At 43.9% G+C, this 21,626-nt stretch overlaps 1 protein-coding gene across 1 annotated transcript in view; it reads left to right on the forward strand.

The window, feature by feature from the left end:
* Window positions 1-16,339: 16,339 nt before the first annotated feature.
* The window catches only part of OSBPL5 (oxysterol binding protein like 5), a 151,217-nt gene continuing 145,930 nt past the window's right edge, over window positions 16,340-21,626 (forward strand). The window contains exon 1 of the mRNA XM_082485116.1: window positions 16,340-16,388. The gene's annotated coding sequence lies outside the window, so the exon portion shown is untranslated. The remainder of the gene's footprint in view (window positions 16,389-21,626) is intronic.

The raw sequence follows: 21,626 nt of genomic DNA on the forward strand, positions 1-21,626 counted from the left end.
ATTCTCTCCTTTATTTTCAACTTTCTGGCAGTGTACTTAGCAGCTCTTAAAACCTAAGCAAAGAGCTCAGCCTTTGGTTGCGGTTGAGAAGAAATGAAGGGAACCAATAACGCAGCTTTTCTCTGTCCTCTTTTCTTTTTAAGCTATGCATGATTCATGGGTTACGTTAGAATCCCTCCAACAGATGGACATGGATCATTAATGCACCAGTCCAGAGGAAATGTTGTGAGTGACAGCTTTCTGCTTTGATTAGAAATCACATTGTTTATATTGCATACTGCCAACTTTGTCTGTAGCTCTTGTCGGTGCAGCACTCCCCATTTATAACAAGTAAATTCTCCAGGCTCCAATGTGTCATGCTAGATACACCCTCCTTTGCAAGGAATCCCTACCCTTTCAGGAAAACGTGCACAGATGAAAGCAGTTAGCATTGGGCCAGCTTACAGAAAGTGTTACGCAGAGTAGCTTAACTTGTCAACACACTAGAGCAGGTCACGCTGATGTAATTGCTAGCCCTCTGCCTTTGGGCATGGAGTGCAGTATCTATGTCAGCGTTGCAGTACTGCCAGCTGCACTGGGTAGAGAGGATGCACTTATCCTGGCTCACCTTTTGTTCAGGTCAGACGAAAGCATGCTCTGTGTCAAACTTGAAGAGTATCACAGATTTTAAATCATTTTTTTCACCCACTGTATGTTCTCTTTGCAAAACAGTAGCTGTACAAGACATGAAGAACTGTTGCCCCAGGTGCCTGTTTTGACATTAGAAAGTTGTAGATTAATAAACAGGCCAAGGACAGGCAGACTTAAAATGCCAAAAAGTACCAGATAGATCATTGGTGGAGCACAGTGTGATCAAAGGTAAATTTATTTCAGATGGAGTATGCACATAGGAAAATCAGTTGTTTCTACTGTTCTGAGTAGTTGTAAATTTGCACAGTAGCACCGAAGTCTGGGGTTGTCCATACTTGAGTGCTTAAGATCAGACCGCTTTGCTAAAATGTGCTCTCTTTCTCGGCTAAGCTCCAGCCTATTCCATGAATTAATACCCTGCCTAGCACAGCCTGCTTGTCTTCCCAGCATGTCCCTGAGAGTGAATAAAGAGGTGTCTTTCCCCCTGCAGTTGGGGGAACCTCCCTGTTCGTCCCTGTGCTCAGCGACTGGGGTTGCATGGGAGTGGGAATTACAGTCCAGCCCTTTACAGTGCTTCTGCCACAGTGAAATGCAAGTGTTGTGCCCTGGGGTCACACCACAACTGCATCTAAAACTTCACCTCAAGCAAAGATGAGATCACTCTCACTAAGAATAAAATATTTTAATATAAAGTTCCACCTTCCTCTTTATTGCTGTTACAGGGAGGATCTAGCTCTTTAGGTGAGACTTTTAGACTTCCCCCCCGCTAGTTAGCAATTTCAGGAAATCAAAATACGTGTTGGAAGAAGCGAAAGCTTATAGATTCGTAGCCATCTGGGACTCATCTCCTGCCCAGTATCCAGAGAGATCGCGCTTTTCAGGGTGCTGCATACAGGCAGATGCAGTGTACTAGGGTAGCATTTCTTGTGTGCTCACCATTTCTTGGGAACTAGCTTCCAAATATCTGATATCTCACTTGACTCCTACACGTAGACAAAAACAGCTGCAGAAAACCTAAGATTGGCTTGGTCTATTTTTGTCCCAGAAGGTGTCACTGAAGAGCCAGGAAAGGTGCAGGTTTAGTAATAGTCTTAACTGGGGTCTTAGCTTCGGCCTCATGAAGTGGAGCCTGGAGAAGGTTAAAAGCAATTTGGAGCCAGAGATCCCTGTGGCTACCCGGGGACTGAAGATCTGGAGATTTTTGCATTAGAGGATGAATACCCTGAAATTTACAATGCTATGTTATTTCTCAGCTAAGTCATCTTATGGTCTGTAACAAAGCTAAATGATTCTTGGGAGGTGGTGGGAAGAGGTTCATGAGTTTGGAACTGCTTTTTTATAACTTACCTTTAAAGGAATACGTTTACCTTCTTGCTCCTCACTTCATACCTGTTGTGTCAACATTACATTATGAAGCGCAACCATTGTGCTTTTTTGTCTAGGTCTTTAGGCCTATTCTTAAGGAGGGGAGGAAGAGGTGGGACTTTCTGTCTGATTGCTTTGCTGCGATTTATTATGCATTATCGATAGACACAGGACTAGCACAGATTTGGCAATGATGTAAGAGGCCTCAAGGAGTTTGCAGCATGAATTCAACCAAGAACAACAATTACACAAGGCAATCTGGGTGTCTCTCTCTCCATTTGGAAAAAAGTAGTTTGAGTTACTGTATTAATAGTCTTTTCTCCGATTTTAAGTGTCTAATGAGACTTGATCTGATATATAAAGAAAAGACATTTAGGGTACCTGCCTCCGTGATGGGTATTGGAAAGAAATTCATCATTAATGTAACCAGAGTAGAAAACCCTCTCAAAAGGCTATTAAATACCCTGCGTTAAAGCTGGTCTCTTAACTACTGAAGACCAGGCTGTGATCTGATGTGGGGGTAAGATTATCCTACACCAGCCTACTGCAGGTTGTTATTTCCTTCCCCAGAAACATCTGCTACTGTCTGAGGCAGGATAATGGACTAGATTATTGCATCCATGTTGCCATTCCTGTGCTTTAAAGAGAGTAATTGGAGGGTCTTAAAAGAAAAGAAAAAAAAAAAAAAAAGAGGTTTAGTTGATATGTTCAACTATATAGCTGGTACATACTTAGCCAGTTCTCTGCTCTTCAGCGTACTGATGCTGCAGATCTCATCCTTTTCTCTCAATTTCCAATAGTCAGTTTATTTTGCCTATAGTTTAATACACCAAAGCTTTTTGACATGTTGTTAGCTCTCTGAGGTAAGGAACAAAAGAGGAACACTCAAAGTTTTTCCCTGACTGACAGAGCTATGCCAGGTTTATTACTCCAAAGGACTTCCATGGTCTGAAGGAAGGAATATAGATTCTATGATTCTCTAAAAAGCGTGACTTCTTATTTTATAAAAGCCACTCAAAATTTCTTTTAAGTGAAAATTGAAATACTTTTCTTAACCTCCTCAGCACTGGTTGAATCATACAGCAGCTGCAAGTATATTTAATGGCAGAAATAGCATAAACTCATAGGAATGTGTAAGAAAAACTGTTATTGTTGCTTCAATAAAAAGAAAGTAAGTTGGAAAAACCCATTTTCAACAACATAATAGAGTCTACACAGTGACATTCTGCTAAAAAGATATGTGGTCACACTGAGGCAGTCCAGCAGCGGAGAGCTGCAGGTTTTAGCGCTGGAATTTTGCCATTTAATCTTTCCTCTGGCAGATTAGCACAGAGATTACATAGCCTCTGTGCATTGTTATCCACAGAAATAAAACCTATAAGAGTTTGTTCACCCATATTCCCCACTTCATTTATTCATTTTTTATTTCAGCCACTAATCTGCTAAGGATTTCAGCCTTTAGCTCAGGGTTATCAGAATGGCATTGTGAGTGGATAACATCTGTTTCAGCTTTCATCCATCTAGAACACAAGCATTAATCACTTGAAACGGAGTGTGAAATGGAAAGAAGAGTTAAATGCACATTTGATTCTGAATGATCTCAGAGAAAATGGCTTTTGGGATGTGACCAGAGGGAGAGCTTCACCATGCTATAGCTGGGGTTGCCAGTGCAGCTTGCATGAGAAGCCAGTCATAGTATCTGACAGAAGTTCTCCTCCTTTCAGTTTGTTTTCAAGACACAATAAAACTTTGTTCTGTTTATTTTAAAAGAAATTTAAAAAACAACAAACTCCAAAACAGTGCATCTATTTAGTTCAATTTCGTTGTGGTTATCAAAAAGCTTCTTTTTCCAGGATTTCTGTGCCCTGGTCGCTATCCCCAGCCCTGAGCCATTGCAGCCTTGTGCTGCAAATGGGTAGCTGCGGCCAGGCACTCCTGGTGGGGTGAAGAAAATATAGCAAGGGCTAGGAATAATCTTGGACCAAGACACAATGGGCTGACTTAATAGGCCTTTTCCATCCAGAGTTTATAGATTTTCACAGATCTTGGCAAGATTTGGTGAGGAACTGTGTTGATTTTTTACTGGCATGCCTCATTGTAGCTGGGCTCTTAATTTTTAAGTCACTTAAAGAACAACCACCAGCCCTGCCTTTGTGGGAGCAATAGGCATGAGATACCATGAAACTGCTTAATTTTCTCTCCAAATTCACTTGCTATTGTACATTTACATCTTTTTTAGTGGACTTCATCCCTAGTTTGCCCTTCCACCACACTTTCTCCTTTTGTCTGGTAAAGATTTGCCTTCCTAGCCAGAAATAGGAGTCTCAAAAAGCAGCGCTGTTGGAAGGAATGTGTAGTCAGTATATCAGTGTTTATGTGATGTCAGCCAAATAACTACTGCAGAGAGCCATCCTGTTTCTTCAAAGAGGTTTATTAAGGGCCATAAGATTTACTCCTGTAAGCAAATTTTTGCAGTTAAGACCCTCACTTTGGGTGGTCAGTTGGGCTCGTGGCTGGCCATGTGTACTTTCTCTGACAGGAAATTTTACAGCATGATGAGCTGAATTTGCTCCATTTTGTGAGGTTTTATGTGTACCAGGTACCCTCTCTGAACTGGAGAACCTGTTGGATGTTGTGGTGGCTCTGGAAAGCTCGAGGTGGAGGACGGATATTCAGACCTAGCTGGTGGTATATGTTTTGTGTGTATGCCCTTTTGCAGAGGTGATTTCTAGCTTTGCTTCTTACGTCACAAGATGTTCAGAAAACTGGCAGTGATTATTCTCTGAAACCCTCAGAGAAGGCTTCTCACAGAATTTCTCCAAAATCACAGAATATAATTCATCCAGAGCAGTCAATACTACCTACTTCTGTCATTTTAAAACCTTTTCTTTCATCAACGGACAGTTAACTGAGTTCGTCAAGGCATAATTTCTGTGCAGTGCAATGAACAGGCTGCCCAGGGAGGTTGTGGAGTCTCCTTCTCTGGAGACATTCAAAACTCGCCTGGACACCTTCCTGTGCAACCTCGTCTAGGTGTTCCTGCTCCGACAGGGGGATTGGACTAGATGATCTTTTGAGGTCCCTTCCAATCCCTAGCATACTGTGATACTGTGATACTGTGAATTCAGCAGACAACCTGTCCCTGTTTCCTTTATCACTCCTCCCCCTTTCATAGTTTGAGATAAATTGTTCTCGACATCTCAAGGTCCAGAAGTCCCTGGAGAAAGTGGGTGAAGCTCATTAAAAACACCCCAACAACCCTTGCCCACCTATCAAGTCAGTGTTACACCTCTGGGGGGACACTGGATGTGCCCTGTTTCCAGAGGCTAAGAAGGCTGTCTTTCTGGGAACAAGAGAGAACCGTGTTAACAAGAGTATTATTTGTCTAGAATTTGAAAGCTGAGCCTACCTCTAACCTCTTCTAGAAAAATAAGTTCATTTGGTGCTTTCCCCCCAACTTCCTTGCAGTTTCACTGTAGGTAGACTTAAATATATTTGTCTTATGCACGCCAGCAGCCAAGCTCTGTATTCATCAAGCTCCGTATTCGGGGAAGTGTTTCTGCAGGCCCACGTCCTTTGGTCCTTTGATTTCCTTGTGTGCTTTGTTGAGAAGTGAAATAGTTAATGTTTACTGACATTACAGTTACAATACTTGTCAGCTGAGTTGGCATCTGTTCAAGTGAAGGCGAATATCATGCAGCAGAGCAATCAGTTCAGTCTCTCTTCAAACTTAGCTTTTCAACATGGGATAGTTATAATAGAAAGGGAAAAGGAGAGAGTTTCAGCCTCTGTAATTAAACCAGCAGTAGTTCCCAGGAGGACACTTTGTGTCTAAAATCAAGGCCTTCCTTTTTTACTTTATATTGCTATATGAATTCTTTAAGCTATCCCAACAAAATCCAGTCTTCACCTAAAATTAGAATGTCCGCCCTGGTCTAATACAAGCCATTTAATTAGACAAGTATAACCAGGGGAAAAAAACCTGCGTAGACAAGCTCACAGGTTTCTATTTATATTCACTGTGTGTTTAGAAAGGTCCCTTCCCATTTTAACAGAACAGAATTTCCTTTTACAAGTGAACTGAGAGTCTGCCAAGGAACTGCCAGACATCGAATCCTTTGTGTTTTCTGGAGCTGATGCCATTTACCTGTGCTTTGGGTGAGAATTGAGAGTCTGCTCCCTCCTCAGACAGCACTCTCCTACCTTTCCACCCCCAGCCTCCCTCTACCAAGCATTCTACTCCCATACCAAGCAAGCTTTTCTTTCTGTTAAAAAAAAGAGAGTGATAAAGTGATAAAGTGCAATACTGAACTGAAACAAAATATTGTTATTTATATCAGAATAGGAGTAATTGCAGTTCTAGACATGGTAGGTAAGAGATCCACTGATGTTAAGAGTTTAAGATATAAGTAAACAAAGTCTGTGGGAAAGGCTCCATCCTGCAGATGAAGAACTGGGAGCAGGTAAAAGATTTGCACCAAGAAATTCAGCAGCAGAGGCCAGAACTGGGACCTGGTCTAATGAGGATGTTATTTTCCTCACCAGACCCTCCTTTCTTTCCTTTGGGCTCTATGCTGTGTACCAGCTCGTAGAATAGGCTTTTTAAAACTATTTAGTATTCATCACAGATGATAGCCTGTAATTTTGTGAAAAGTAACATCTGTTCAAGGAGAAACTGCATGTACATGTATAAACAGGTTTCTAAGATATATATTTGACAGAAGAAAAGAAAACAGTTTAGCTCGAATATCCCTAACATTTACCAGCCCATTTGACATAATCCAGTGACCCAACCTCAGAGTAATTTTCTCAGGTAAAGAAAAAGAATACATAATGATGTCCAAACCCCCAGCTGACATCAAATGGCATTGCTCCATTACAGATCTAGTCCGTTATGGTTTTGCTGCCTGAGTTTCCCACCACTGGCAAGTGGAATTTTTCAAAACCAATCTACATGCTGGACTTCACTCTGACTTTAACCAGCAGAGCCTTGTATCCAGCCTGCTGCTGATACAGGCCTCCTATGAGCTTTCTGACTGAGTCCAGAAATGCTGAGTTTCATCTGGTTTCACTGGAAAGTTTGACAGAGTTCTGAGGAGCACAGAGTTTTGCTGCAGAACCACAAGTTGGCTGAGATGCTTGGCACGACTCTGATGGAAATAGGCTGAATTTTAAGGTTTTAATATGACCCCATACCCAGGAAGCTTCATTTGGATTCTGCTCTGCTTAAAAAAACCTCTTTTGCAAAGGGTTACTTAAGGTATTTTTGCAGACGACTACATAGTTAGTTGTCCATATTCAAATGCAATTATTTGTCTCCCCCTGAGATCAGCTAAAGAGAGTATTTTATTCTACTCTTTTCTACTCTCTCCTTTGTACCCAAGCGTCTAATGGGAAGCAGGACAAGGAATAACTGCATGTCATAGAATCCCAGAGGGTCTCCTGTTCTGTGTAGCAAGAGATCATTGATGGTCTTGAATGCAAATTTAATTCAAATATGCCTGATCAACATTATTCCTCTAGTCCTGTAGTCATACAAATAGAAATACAAGTAATAACACTTTAACCTAACACATTTCATATGTTTGTATATTTATTACAATTTCTTGGTCTATGTAACTACAGGAAGCATTTGTTGTTCAAAACTATGGTATGTTTTTCACTGACTGCCTTTTTTAAAAAGACAGCTGTTCTTAGAAGTTGGTCTTACTTTTAATCCCTGTATCTTTACCATGGGAGTTCAAAGTAGATGGCTGCTGCATTTAACATGGTTCATCTTCAAAACAGTAGCATAAAACCACCATTTACAGTGGCTGATTGAATAAAGCAGTCTTCGGCCCCATTGTGAGACTTGCACTCAGTGGAGTCCTGGGGGGAATATGGGGCTGCAGTGCTGCAGCTGTGGATTCTGCTTCCAGCGGTGACCCATGCAGGTTAGCTGCCCCACTTGCTGCTCAGCCATCCCCCCCTAGGTGTGAAGTGGGGACCAGTATCCTGACCCTCACATCCAAGTAGTAATTGAGGGAATGCATGATAGAAGGGCTAAGCAATGTGCTCCAGGGCTTGTACAAACCTAAGGAGCTATTAAGAGTCAGCAGATACGGTGACATGGTATCCTAAAATCTGTCTCTTTGCATTCAGCAGTATTTTTTTTTCACCAGTATCTCTTTCTTCAGTCAGCAGTCTGCTCATATCTCAGATGCATCACCCTTTTTTTTTCTTCAGACAGACCAGCAATATGGTTTTGAGGTAAATCTCCAGATCATCTTTATTTACTTCTCTTTGATTTGTAGTCAGAGCAGTCTTGGAGTACATGCACCTGAATTCCCTTTCAGTGAACAGCATGGGGAGATGTACCCTAGGAGCATACGTAATTCACTGTAGCTGCTGACAGATGCTGACTTGATGGGATCAGACTAAAGTTAGTCCAAAGCCAGCTCTCTGAAATGCAAATAGTGTGAATGTTGCATCCTCACTACCAATTTCTTCACCCTGCTTGCTAATATAGCAATAGCATGAGAAAGCCACACACCACAGCAAGCCTGATTTCACTCTATGAGGGGATCAGGAGACATAATAAATGGCAGTGGAACAATGAAGTTCATCAAGACTGAAAACAGCTGAGACATTAATAATACTTCCCAAGCTATTTTTCCACTATTTCAAGACTCAAATGGTAGCTAAATCAAGCCATCCTCTGTGAGACTGCATTTGTGTTTGGACTTCAATAGAACAGATCTAATCAGTGACTCTGGGATCAAATCAGGTCCTCTGTGGCATAAAAGAGATGGACGTTTTGCTCTGGGACAAACCTTTGTATGTTGCCCTTTTGGGCTTTAAATCAGAGCATGATCTTTCATACTGTTAGATCTGTTCTGGGGAAACAGATTTTTTTCTTCCGGGCTCACTCTTCTGTGTTTTACTTCTGCAATTGCAACTTTTGACAGGAACACTGGACAGGTCTCCCTGTTTGAAGCAAAAGGAGGACAAAAATACTGGCATCCCTCTGTGCAGACAAACCAATAAGCCAGCTGCCCTTCAGCAGTAGCAGAAAATATTATTGTACGTTCTCTTCCCGATGTCCTTCAAGCCCCTGTGGCAAGTGCAGGTGTCCTGTTCATGGGAGGCATCGGCAATAACAAAGAATCCTTAAAATGAATTGAAACAGTCAAGGGGACTTTTTTGCTTGGTCACAGATGGAGGCAGAAGATGGATTTCAGAGAGCAGAGCAAGAAAGAAGCTGTAAGAGGTGCCATAATTTATCAGAGATGAGCTGGCTGCAAGAGTGAGTCAAGAGTCAGGCAAAACAAAAGGGGTCAAGGATGAGAACAAACACATCCTGTAATGTTTGAAAGCAGCTGCAAGCTCGGGAATATAATATAGTTTTATTACAAAGCTACTAATAGATCAGGTTTGTGACTCTTTGGCCTGACTTCCAGATCAATAGCGTATGTTGGGTGTCAGGAACTAGATTCAGTCATCTGTAAGTTAAAATGCCTCTCTCTGGAGAGGATGAAGTAATGAACAATGCAGAACTAAGATGTGACTTTCTGTCTGCCCAGATCCAGATCTGTCTATGGACAGAGTATCAATCAGTCAATAAATAAATAGATATGTGTAGAGAGATTGGTACTAGCCTATACAAAGATCTGTGTGTCTGTATCTATGAGACTGATAATCAAATCCTTTATAGGGAGACGTGTTTATGTTTCTTCTCACTGTAATGTTTCCTGTATGACAACAGCACTCAGTCCAGACAGATTAAACTTGCTTGCATCTGTTTCAAAGTTTATCTGGGGCAGGAAGAAAAATAAACTAAAAAAACCTGGCCATTTACAAAGTTTGACTTCATATGGACATTTTCCATTAGCTGTTGAGGAAATCTGTGATCATTCAGAACCAAGTCAGCTATCCGTACTGACTTGGATGTTCCAATCTTACCAAGCCACGCAAGAAGTTCATTTACATATATATTCATATGCATGTATGCATATATTTACATATACGTGTATGGTTTAGTTTTATCCTTCAAGGCTTTGCAACAGCTAGCTTGCTTTGTAATTAGCTTGAAATATGACCAAGAGCAAGGGCTATTGGAATGTTTTTGAATAGCAAATTGGTTTCATGTCATGTCTTATCAAGGGTTTTGAAATCTCGCCCAGATTTCACTGGACAATTTGTCAGATCCTGGATATCTCGGCCGCTTTCCAGCCTGCTGCTAGCTGCAGAAGGAACCGTGCTCACCAGATCAGCTCAGCATTTTGGGCTTCCCTCTGAGAGGAGACTTGCAGTTCGTTACTAGCCAGGCATGCAGGAGCAAATCGATGGCGACCAAACTCTTTGATCTATTTTTTCACACCAAAGCCATCATGGCAGCATTCAGCTTTATTTTCTGTCTCAGCCACTTAGAGGAAAATAAAATAGGTTCATGGTGTTTGATGTGAACAGCCTTCAGATGAGCAATAAGAAATGAAGACCTCAGGTAGTCACAACTAATCCTCATTTGACTCCAGCCATAGCAAGACCAAGGTGTGTGGAAGAACAATCTTACCTGCCAGCACAGACCTTTATCTAGAACTCCTGAGGGTGAGCCCCCTCGAGGTGGAAGGTTATGTTAGCAAGGGTGCAGGGTAGGGAAGGGGAGATCTGGCCAAGAAGTCATGTTTAATATAAGATACCTGAGATCACAAGAGACCTCTCTGGGATGAGGTCTGGGTAGAAACAGTTGAAATGACACTGTGTTTAGATTCCTGAAAAACACCCTTGGGGTTAAGTTGTAGAAAGCAGGGCACCATCAAGCATATGACAGGTCCTATAGAGAAAATGAAGCAGGTAAGAACATCTGTGATCTTTTATCTTGTCAGTGGCAGGTTTTAAAAACTGTTTCTGAAGCCTCTGCTGCAACTTATTGATGGAGACTCTTTTCTGAAAGTGCAAACTCTCTTTTACAGGACCATCAGAGCTGTGAGTGGCTCATGAGTCCTTTGGAGCCTTAGGCCACTGGGTGAAATTCCTAGCCAGATAACTTCTTTGCTGTAACCCAAAGCCCAAATGTGGACATAGCATGTGGGTAAAGAAAGACCCTCAGATTACGCAGGGAGCACGGTGCTAACATGGCCAATATCCATCATTCACACAAAATGTCTCCTAAGCTGCACTCGAGGCAGTCCACAGGGAGTACTGCAGGTAGAAAACAACACAGCAGAAAAGGAGATGAAATACAGAGCAACAGGATCCAAACAAGATCTTAGAATTGGGTTATGTACCCATCTCATCAGCAGATTGACAAGAAGGAGATCAGGAGGTTGCCTGCGTTACTGTACGGTGAATATATTAGCCAGGAGAAAAGTTCTTGCTAGCAAAATACTTGGGAAAAATTACCTCTGCTAACGGAGGAAAAAAAAAACCAGCCAGAAACATCATCTCAGCAGGGAACACACACTAACAGACAGGAGCTGCTAAAGTAAACAGAAGCGCAGTCTGCAGTATCAGAACACGGTGGCATTCTGCTCCTTTTGATGCTTGCCCACTGCCAGCGGTGAAGTCTTCATGCTGCTGTTTTTAAGCTTTGCAATGTGACGTGAACCTGTTTACAAAGCTGATACTCCCTGTATCTGTTACTCACCGTGCAGCCTCCTGTGTAGAGCCCTAAACTTCAGCAGTCATCAGGTGCTGAAAATTTTCCTCTACCTTTTGCCACAAGAGGACTCCAATCTCCAGTGGCTCCCAGGGAGATGTTTGTGGTTTTTTCTAACGAACATCCTCAGAGACCCATTCTAGCAAACTTGTAATTAGGAACCTGGTTTAGCAGCAGCTCTTTTTTTCAAAATGTAAAACCAGCAAACATGTTTAGCTGTGGACTTTTTCAGAGCTCTAAGCAGACAGACTGCTATTTGTTAACATGAAACTCCTGCTCTATCCAGCTATGGCATGAAATATTTTGGCTAAGGAACTTTGCACTGGAAAATGCATGCGGGCAAAAGTGATCTTTTTCTTATCATTAATTGTATACAGCTACGTTGAAGCTTATGGCTAAGATAAAGACCTGTTTTTAATAACTTCTTTTTTAAGTCATGTGTTTTAAAGCTTCCTGCTTCTTGTCTTGCTATGTGGCATGAGCTTAAGGGCAAGTATCTCGCAATGCCAACAACCATTCATACGATGTCTGATTAATGTGGTTATGGCTGTAGAGACATTGTACTAATTATAATGATAAGAATATGATTGTTCCTCTCAATTTCCATTTTGATAGAGGCCAATAAATATATCTGATGGCTTTTATGGTATTTAATAACCTTTCGAGTCATAAATGTGAGCTTGTAGATATGTTGTGAGATACGGGAAAGCATAAAATGCAAGTCTTGTGAACACTGCAAAATGAGTATGTATTTGCATTTCACGTAGGTGGGGTCTGATCTCTGTTGGGGGGAGGAGAAACTCAGCAGTTAGCAAAAGGTGAAGGATTCAGAGGAAGATGTGGGGGAAAAGGTTGGAATAATTTCCTAGAGTAAACGGCAGGCTGCTAACCTGAAAGAACTGAGTGATCTGTCTGTTGCTGCAGCTCCTCTCCCTGTCTCCCTTTATCACAATTTTTAAACAGCACTGATACTGCATTATTGCACATCTCCTATGGTTGTCATAAAAAGATGTTAGATATTGTTAAGTGCTCTATTAGGCTCTCTGAGTTGCATTACTGGATTGTAAGGACTGGAGTAACACAACTGAATCAATGATTTCACTCTCCCAGCACTACAATTACAGTTTATTGTGCTTTGCTGGTTTTGTTACCCTTGCTTATGATAGAGTTCACACGAGTTTACAAGCCCTCTTAGGACAGAGTTCTATTGCTGTGGTGAGAAAGGTAAGTGGTGCAAACACTGGCAAATGCCCAAAGAAAGTATCACAGCTGCCTACCCCCTAAAAGGAAGGCTGGTTTCTCAAAAACGAGAATTGAAGCCAGAAGGGACCTCAGCCCTAACTGCTAGGTACATCTGTCAGAGAGCTTTTGTCAAAGGGATATCTCATATCTGGGGGACGCTGGTGAATTCATTTTAAGCTAGGAAGCTCAGGTGGTGTTAGCACAAAAGCTGGTGCACACAGCAAACCCCACCCCACATGCAGGGTTGGGTCATGAGCTCTGTACTCCACAGTTACCCCGTTAGGGTTTTATGGGCAGCTCAGGTGTATCTGCACGAACTGCAGATGACGCAGGCAAGATAATCGTAACCAGCAGAGTCCGAGTAGATGTGTTGTCTTCTGAATGCCTGTTAACAGAACAGACACTAGAGGGCTGTGGAAAATAGTCTTTGAAAATATTAGTGTTTGCATGGTTCAATTTCCCCACTTTTCTGTAGGGGATTTATAAGGGGGAGAATGGGTCCAGGTCCTGTCTGTGACAGACAGGCAGGGGAGTGATGGATGTCGCTTTTCTTGTCCAACTCAGAGTCAGAAGACCCATCTGGTGTAAGGTCTGAAGACACAGCAAATCCAATTTCTTGGCTCCTTGGACCACATCAGAAATGCCATGGCTACATGATGCAAAGCATCAGTCTGATGTCAATTTTCTCTGATGGTCCAGTTTTACTTACAAAATATTGACAGTTTAACTGGCAAGCCTTTTGTTCCGTGTATCCACATCACTAACTGTCACATGCACTGTCCTAGAGCACATAGGAAAATGTAAAATAATATTCTTTATCAGGGTCTCTAACTGTTTTGGCAGGAATGTTTTTGGATGCTCATTTTTTTATCAAACAGACAAAATATTAATAATCATAGAATGATTGCCTGAGAAGAAATCCTTTAGTGGAAAGCTTTAGCCAAAACCCTTTTAAAAGTGTTTAAAAAATTTTAAAACAGAAGTGGGAAGTGGACTCCAAGTTCCACTGTGATTTGTGTAGGGATGCTAGAAACCCTAGATCTCTGTATCAAAATAGCCAAGGAGCCACTTCTGCTGCCATGGCTGGACCAAGCCAACCTGGATGCAGACAGCAGGATCAATGTCAAGCCCACAGTTTAGTGAAAAAGCCATTTGGACCAGGTGAGATGCTGGCTGCGTTTGAGGGAGCCAACCCTAAAAGCAGAAGGGTGAAAGGAGTGGGAGGCACAGAGAGGAGCTTGGTGTGGCCTGGAGCAGACAAGGCAGGAGGCAGCAAGGAGAGGGAGAGGCAATATGAGCTGGGATAAGCTGCTCCTGTTTCCAACACAGCAGCTCTACCTGGCAGTGCTCTGAGCCAGGGTGACGAGAGGCCTTGGCTCACGCTTGTTCTGGCATCTCCATCCAGCACCCTGCCCCACTGCACAGGACAGGCTTGCCCTCAGGGTAAAATTTTGGTGAGGATTAAATCAAAATCCCAACTGACTTGAAGGCAGCTGGAATCATGGTAACTCTCCACACCTTACAGATGATGGCAGAAATCACTACAAATACAGGTGAATCTAATGATCACCTGTCTACACAAGTGCTTCAGGGCCTTCTTTAATAGGTAGAGAAGGGCTATGGTGACTCTTGAATAGCAGGGGCAGTTTAGATTGTGATCTGTCTGTAGTCTAGTTTATGATCTGTTTATAGCCCTGCTTTGCACTAGAACTTCTAGGAAAGAGCAAAAATAGATGGTGAATTTTCCCTCCAGTACTATGCTGTACTCCTAGCTACCTATACTGCATATTGCTCTATGTCCCACCATGCTCGCTAGGACAAAATCAGCTACATCTGTTGTTAGGTATGTGGATATAAGTGATGCGGGGTGAAGCCTTGTAGTCTGTAGATGGGCTGTAGTCTGCTGGAGGAAGGATGAATTGTGTCTAGGTCCAAGTCGAGCTTGCAACTTTGTGTGAATTCAGGATTTTTTTATTAGATATGAGAGACCTTTTCAATTAATGAGCTGTTGCTGTTTAGAGTTGGAAGCTGGCTTCCTGGGTACCATGAGGAACATCAGAGCTGGTGGGTCTTTAGGTTTAGAGGCTGCACGCACTGCAGACAAAAAGGATCTAGCTTTTTCTGTGAAGGGTGGGGTGGCAGAGCACTACAGGCATCTGGTTTAACACTTCTGGTTTCAGAAGAACAAGTCTGAGCTCCACACTGTTCTTTGCACCAAGGGCTCAGCTGGATGTGGGTGACTCAGATCTGGCAGTGAAAAGTCAGACACGCATGTTGGTCATGTTATCCCCTCATGTGATTTTTGGCTTCAGAAAGTTTGGGTGCCTTTTAACTCTGCTGCTCCCAGTCTGGGTGGACTTTTGGCATTGCCTCTTCCCATGGTGAAGGAGATGTGAAATCTTGCTTGGCTTCCTGCTCTTGGTCCAGCACTGAACCACGGGACCCGCAGGGTGGAGGGGAGAGAGAAGCAGTGGTTAAATGTGTGTGGCTGGGTCATTTTTCGCTTGTGATATTTTACTAGATATTGTACTGCCTGTAAAATCATGCCTCCCCCCCAGGGGTAGGCAGGCTGTGGCCAGGGACGCGATGATTGGACTGTCCTCCTCGTCTGGAAGAGCTTAGGGGTCTGTGTTTGCCATGGGATTGATTTTTCGCTCTGGATGCACAGGCGAAGCTGGGAGCGTGCCCGGCTGCGTGTCAGGGCTGCATATTGGATGGACGCCTTTTGAGTCACGGCGTCGGAGGAGGCGTATGGCTGGATGCTGAGACAAAGTGCCCCTGCAACTGGAGGGCTTCAGCGTGGAGATTTCCTCAGGTTGACTTTTCCCCCTTACCTTGCACATGGCGTCAGTGAACCCCCAGGATGGCTAGTTGCTTGCTTGGGGGGGCTGCGTGCGTGATTTTTGTTTAAGCGTTTGGGGTGGGGTTTTAGTTGCTTCATTTACTCTTCCTTGGCTTCAGCCTCTCCCGGTGTCAGGGAGAAGAAAGAAACAAACTCCGGGGGAGGGGAAGGAATAACAAACCCGACCGAGCCGAGCTCCAGCCGGGCTGGCGGGGAAAGGCTGGGGCAGTCCCGGGGGCGCTCCCGCGGGCCCCGGCGGCGGCGCGGGGAGCCGAACACCGTGCCCGCTCCGCGCCGCGCCGATCCCGCCCGGATTTTGCACGTTTCCTTTCTTTTTTTTCCTCCCTCTTTTTTTTTATTTTTTTTCCCCTCCTCTCCCCCTTCTATTTTTTCCTCTATTTCCCCCCTCTCTCTTCCCTCCCTCCCTAGCGTGGTTGGATCAGTCTTTTGGTATTTCCTGCCGCCGCCTCCCCCGAGCAGCTGTCCGGCCGCGGCCCGCCGCTCCGCGCTTTCCGCGCCTCGGGGTGGAGAGGCTCCGCGGGGCCCACGCGTGTCCCCTCAAACGCATCCCACGCGTGTCCTGGCGGCGGCGATGCGGGCGGCGCGGCGGCGGCGGCGGGGCGCGGCGTGCTGAAGGCGGCGCCGCGCGGAGGGCTCAGCCGCCCCGACCAGGTAAGAACGCGCCGGGCTCCCCCTTCTCCAGCCTGTGGGGTCGGCTGTCTCCGAGCCCTTTACCCGCAAAAAGCCACTTCCCACCCCCCCCCAATAGCCCCAAAAGCCACCCTCCCCAAAATACTCTCTAAAAGCGAATACACCCCCCTCCAATTACCCCAATAAATCCATTCTGCCCCCAAAGCCAGCCCGTCTCCATGCCCCCCGCGCAGCCAGACTGCTTATTTTTAAGCATAATGTGGTACCACAGAGTCGTTTTATGAGCAGAGTGATTTCAGTCAAGAGTCTGATCATTGGCAGCTCCGGGGAGGTAACCCTGCTGCCTCTGCCCATGCTTTGTGCCCAGGTTGCGTGTAGCAAGGGTGTTTTGCCATTTCTGCGTGTGCCTGTTGCGGTTTGGGGTTTGATAGTGGGAGCTGTGGCGTGCTCCTCCCACACCCACTGGCATCACGGCAGGGCTGGATGGCCGGTGTGTGGCCAGCGTGGCGTGAGGCATTGCAGGCTGCCAAGGTGACATCGTTTCTCTAAACGTGTGGGTTTATCTGGTCGGTGGAACCTATTTTTAATGTACCACTTCCAGGATGGTGAGGAAATAGTTAGACTGTCTGCACTGATACTAATTGGCTACGTGTAAGTGAGAATATTCATTACTTTTCCTAGAGGCATTCATACAGATATCACTCTGGAGACCATTTGCATTGCTATCTAAAAAACCTGGTAGACCTGAGTTTGGTGATGCTTTTAGCTTGTACTAAGTGGAGTGCGGTAGGGTTCCTGGAGAAATAAATATATAAGCACATGCAACTGTGTGCTGGATCAGAAACCATGTTTTTTGAGTGCTATGCAAACCTAGAATGTTGTAGTGTGAAACAATTGTTTAACATGTGAGGAGGAAACTTCTTTAAGCTGCATAGTCACCTCCACACTTCATCCAGCTGCAGCGGTATCTTTGTTGTCAAAATATTCCTTCCCTCTCTTTGCACCGATGCACAAGATAATAGTATTCAGCAATGTCTGTAGAGCAGAGAGCAGCTGCTGCATTGGATGTGTCCCCAACTGCCAACTTTCCTCCTTGGCAGCAAGTTTCCAAAGAGTTGTGAGTGGGGAGGGAAGGAGCAAAGTCACCCTCTGCGGCAGCTTCCCCTCTGCGCGTGTTAAGTTTTCTTGCTGAAAGTGGAGAATGGATGTTCTCTGCAGGGCAGCTCATGGTGAGATGGTAGGTGACCCTGAGAGTATGCTCACCCCAGCTTGGCGAGGAGGGTGCGGGCTGAGCTGGGCCAAAAAGGTGTGGGGGCATCAAAAGAGTCTGGTTCAGTGCCAGTGTTTTCTTTGTACCACTATTGATCCAGGTAGGGAAGGCAACACTCTGATTCAAGGGAAAAAATGCAGGCCTTAGTCCTGCCCACAGCCTGTTTTGGTCTGATGTGGACAATGTGAACCTAAGGAATGATTTAATCATGGTGCTACTTGAATGTAACTGAAAGGCAGATTTACTGCTGTAATCTTTTCATGGTACTTAATTTAATTTCCATGTGCTTTATTGTAACACTGATTCATCAGGTGAGTGGGAGGGAGGCTTGTACAGTACAGGTGGTTCAGTTTCCATTAGGTTAGGTATTTAGCAAGGTGCTTTCTTGGGGGGAAAAATGGCTCCGTCTGATACGATACTGCAGTCTGGAATCTGAGATATCTCTAGGGAAAGGCCATTCCTATAATCTGTAATGAGCAGTGTTCGAAGTCAGCATGCTGTGTTCAGAGCAAAACTCAGACTCGACTAATTCATATTATGTTCATAGACCATAAAAATTTTAGTTAAGCTGATCTGAATTGGGCTAGACTCACTTCACATCCAAGGGACCTGTTAGCTGCTGGAGGCAATCATAAGCACCTGATCCAGCCCTAAAAGATCTTTGCCACTGGCAACACTGACAATCTTAAGAGGCAAAAATGAGACTGCCCTGAAGTGCGTCAGCAGGGTCCTGCTGCTTCTGAGCCATGGAGCACAGACCTCCCTCTTGCAACTGCACGGATTTGTGCTATTTGATCTCCTGTTTTATTTGGGGGGAAAGGCTGCATTTAGTGTTTCTTTTTCCTGACCTCCCTGCCTTTGGAGCATTAATAGCACAGTGTTTTCTCAGCCAGAAATGCTGCTCCTCACGCCTCCGCTCTTCAACATGAGATGTCTCTGGCAGCACATTGTAGGTGTTTGTGCATGCCTGCTGTGGTTACTAAGGTAAAGGAAACATAAGCAGCAGCTCAGGGAGTGGGAACAGTCCATCCAAATGCCAAATACATCTGAATTTGGGCAAAAATGACAATGACCTGCTATGCCGGCCTGTCTCGGTGTGGGGCTGGGCTTGCTTACTCCTCGTGCAGGCTCCTGACTGTCATTGCTGGCGTTTCTGCTGTGCTTTCCAGAGCACCAAGCTTCTGAGACTGAGCAAACTCCTCCTAGGTGCTGCTGTGTGTGGAGCTCACAGCCCTCCTTATGGAGCAGTGTGGTTGTGGTGCATTTAGTTGCAGGTTCTGCCCTCATCCCAGCCCCTCCCCACCACAGTGGCTCTTTCTGGCCATGCAATGAAGGAGGAAGGAGACAACCATCCTGAAAACCACCCTTTTGACAAGCAGCTGCGGAGTCTCTGTGCAGCACTATCCTGCCCAGACCTTCTCACCTGCTGCTTTATTGCTCCAGAGGATGAACTGAAGATGACTTCATCCCAAGTGGTTCTCCTCACACCTGTCTACATGCCGCTCTGGTTTTGCAATCTCATCTTTCCATTGTACCTGCCTGTCTTCTTCACGTCTCCCCCCCCAGTGATGGGTTACTCTTCAGGAGTTTTTCTGCCTGCAAAATTTACCCACGTGCTTCTGCTGTGATACTAATTGGACATGCCCATTTTAGCATATTGTATATTTCAAGGCAGCCTTTAATTAGTAGCACCTCTGAGACTCCTTGTTGAAATGCTTCTGTCGGTTGCTACTCTGCAGGTGGTGGGAGCAAAATTAATTTGTGGATGTTCTCTCCCAAGCTTGGAATGTGAGATCAGGTGAGCCAGGGAATAGCAAAAACTTTCCATAATAATGCCCGCTGACCAAGAGTATTTTATCACTAAGGATTCAAAAGCCAAGACTACTTCAATCATTTCCACGTTTCTGAATTATTGGAATATTGTTTCTAGGTGTAGGGGCGTCGTGCTTGCATCAGGCTCTAGGTACTGTATATGTACCTGTGTAATATGAAAAGATGAAGGGATTAATGGGGAATATTCTGCAGAATTGGAAGCAGCTAACAGCAAGCTAGTAAGAGCTACACTTAAGTGGTTTCTTCCCATCATAAAAGGAGAGTGATGTGAAAAATGGATTATTTTTTTTTTTTTAGGTTAGAATAGTCTAGCCACTTGTGTGGGTTTTGTTGTTTTTTGGGGTTTTTTTTGTTTCTTTGTCCTTGCAACCTCAATAAAAAACATGGGCTTATCCTTTGTTCTTTAGTCTAAGATAGTTTTGTGTTGTGTTTGTAGAGCTACAGCTGAAGTTGTGCCATTATTTCCTTTACACTCCTTTTGTATTGAAGACTTTATAGATGTGTAAATCAAACTCTAGACTGAAAAGGCTCTTTTCTCCTCCTTGTTTAATAAACAGCTAGGTGTATACCTAGGCTTCCTTCTTGAAATGTGTCACTGAGGTCTGTGCTATCGGCCAATATCAATAACCTTATCATGCTGGCAGCCTTCTTGATAATAGTTCTTGTATGTGTTTGTTAAAATCCAAGCCAAGCTTTGACTTCTTGGGAATTGGCTATAGGACTGTGAATTTGGATGTTTTGGCAACCCGGTTACCATTTGCATGATTATAGTATCAGTGTAAAATTAACCAACTAAAGGCAAAAGAGAAATACACACGTCCTTAATAAACTGGGACATGTGCAGTTATCCTTGGGGAGGCAGGGGGAACGACCAACACTGAGTCTGCCTGCTTCATCCTGTCTAATCTGTCAGTGAATCAATCAATGTGAAATTGTACCCCCAAGGAATAATGTAATAGCTATTTTGTGTGTATTCCCAAAATGCGATGCTACTGTAGTAGAGTCCTGAAGGGTATGCTGTCTGAATTGATCAGCAGAGGCTAAGATAAAAGCAGACGCGCTGCTTATCTATGTAAGATGCAGAAGAGAGGCATTGAGTGATGAAATGTCTCGCTCTGTGTTAAGTGGAAAGCTTGAATGTGAACTTGGTCCTTCTGCATCCCAGCCTAGCGCTTCAGCACAAAAGCAGTGTCCTGCTAGCTCTCCTTCACTTTTCTCACTGCAAAAACATAAGATTTCTCTAAAAGGCACTTTAATTTCCATGCTAATGCAGTTTGTTCTAGACAATTGTTCGTGTGTTGTTGTTCCTTCCCACCTCCAGTGCTGCAGACGGTTTGGCTTTTGTTACCTGTGTTGTTTGATGCTAGTTTAGAGTGCAAAGCCTATGCTAGCACTGCTCTGTTCAATTGTTTTGCTCTTTTCTCAGATTACAATGACAGGGAATTCTCTCCTCACAGCAAACAATTGCCACATCCCAGTGAGGAGAGGAAGGGAACTCTGCTGTATTGCGTGGTATGGGTAACTCTTACTCACTGAGGGTAATTTTGGCAGAATGAAAAGATCAATTTAGTTGTTTTTTTTTTTTTTCTTTAATCTTTTGCCTTTTTTCTTTTTGATATAACTTTCAACATCAGGAGAGAATCACTTTTATCTAGTAGTAGGAGGTCACCGAGGCTTTTTGATGCTATATCAAACATTGCACAGTTCACTCAGGCAGCTGCTGTAGGCTCATCTGTAAAATCCCTGGAAGCTGAATGTGAAATTGCCACTGGAATTAATGCTGGGCTGGGGGGGTTATTCCGGTAAGCTCCTGGCATGGATGCAAATAGATGAGATTTCCATTTTATAAGATGAATCTTTCTGCCTTTTCTTGCTGTGTTGCTTTGAAAAGAACCTTGCGCAATGCTGTTGCTGATATAGTGAATAGTTTTTTTTCCCTTACCTTACTAAGGCAAAAAATCTGGATTTGCAGATCATTTCATGACCTTTTCTTTCATATGTGTGTCAAAGACAGTTCAGGTCTGAGCAATGTTGTTTGTTTTTTTTTTTCCATAAAGTTGTAAATCCTTGCTTGGATTATGAAGGCTTTCTGTGAACACTGAATGCACCATACAAATTACAGCACTAGTGGGCAAGGCAGTAATTTAAGCTGCCTT

Source organism: Vanellus vanellus (assembly GCF_965231255.1).
Source record: "Vanellus vanellus genome assembly, chromosome: 6".
Lineage (NCBI taxonomy): Eukaryota > Metazoa > Chordata > Aves > Charadriiformes > Charadriidae > Vanellus > Vanellus vanellus.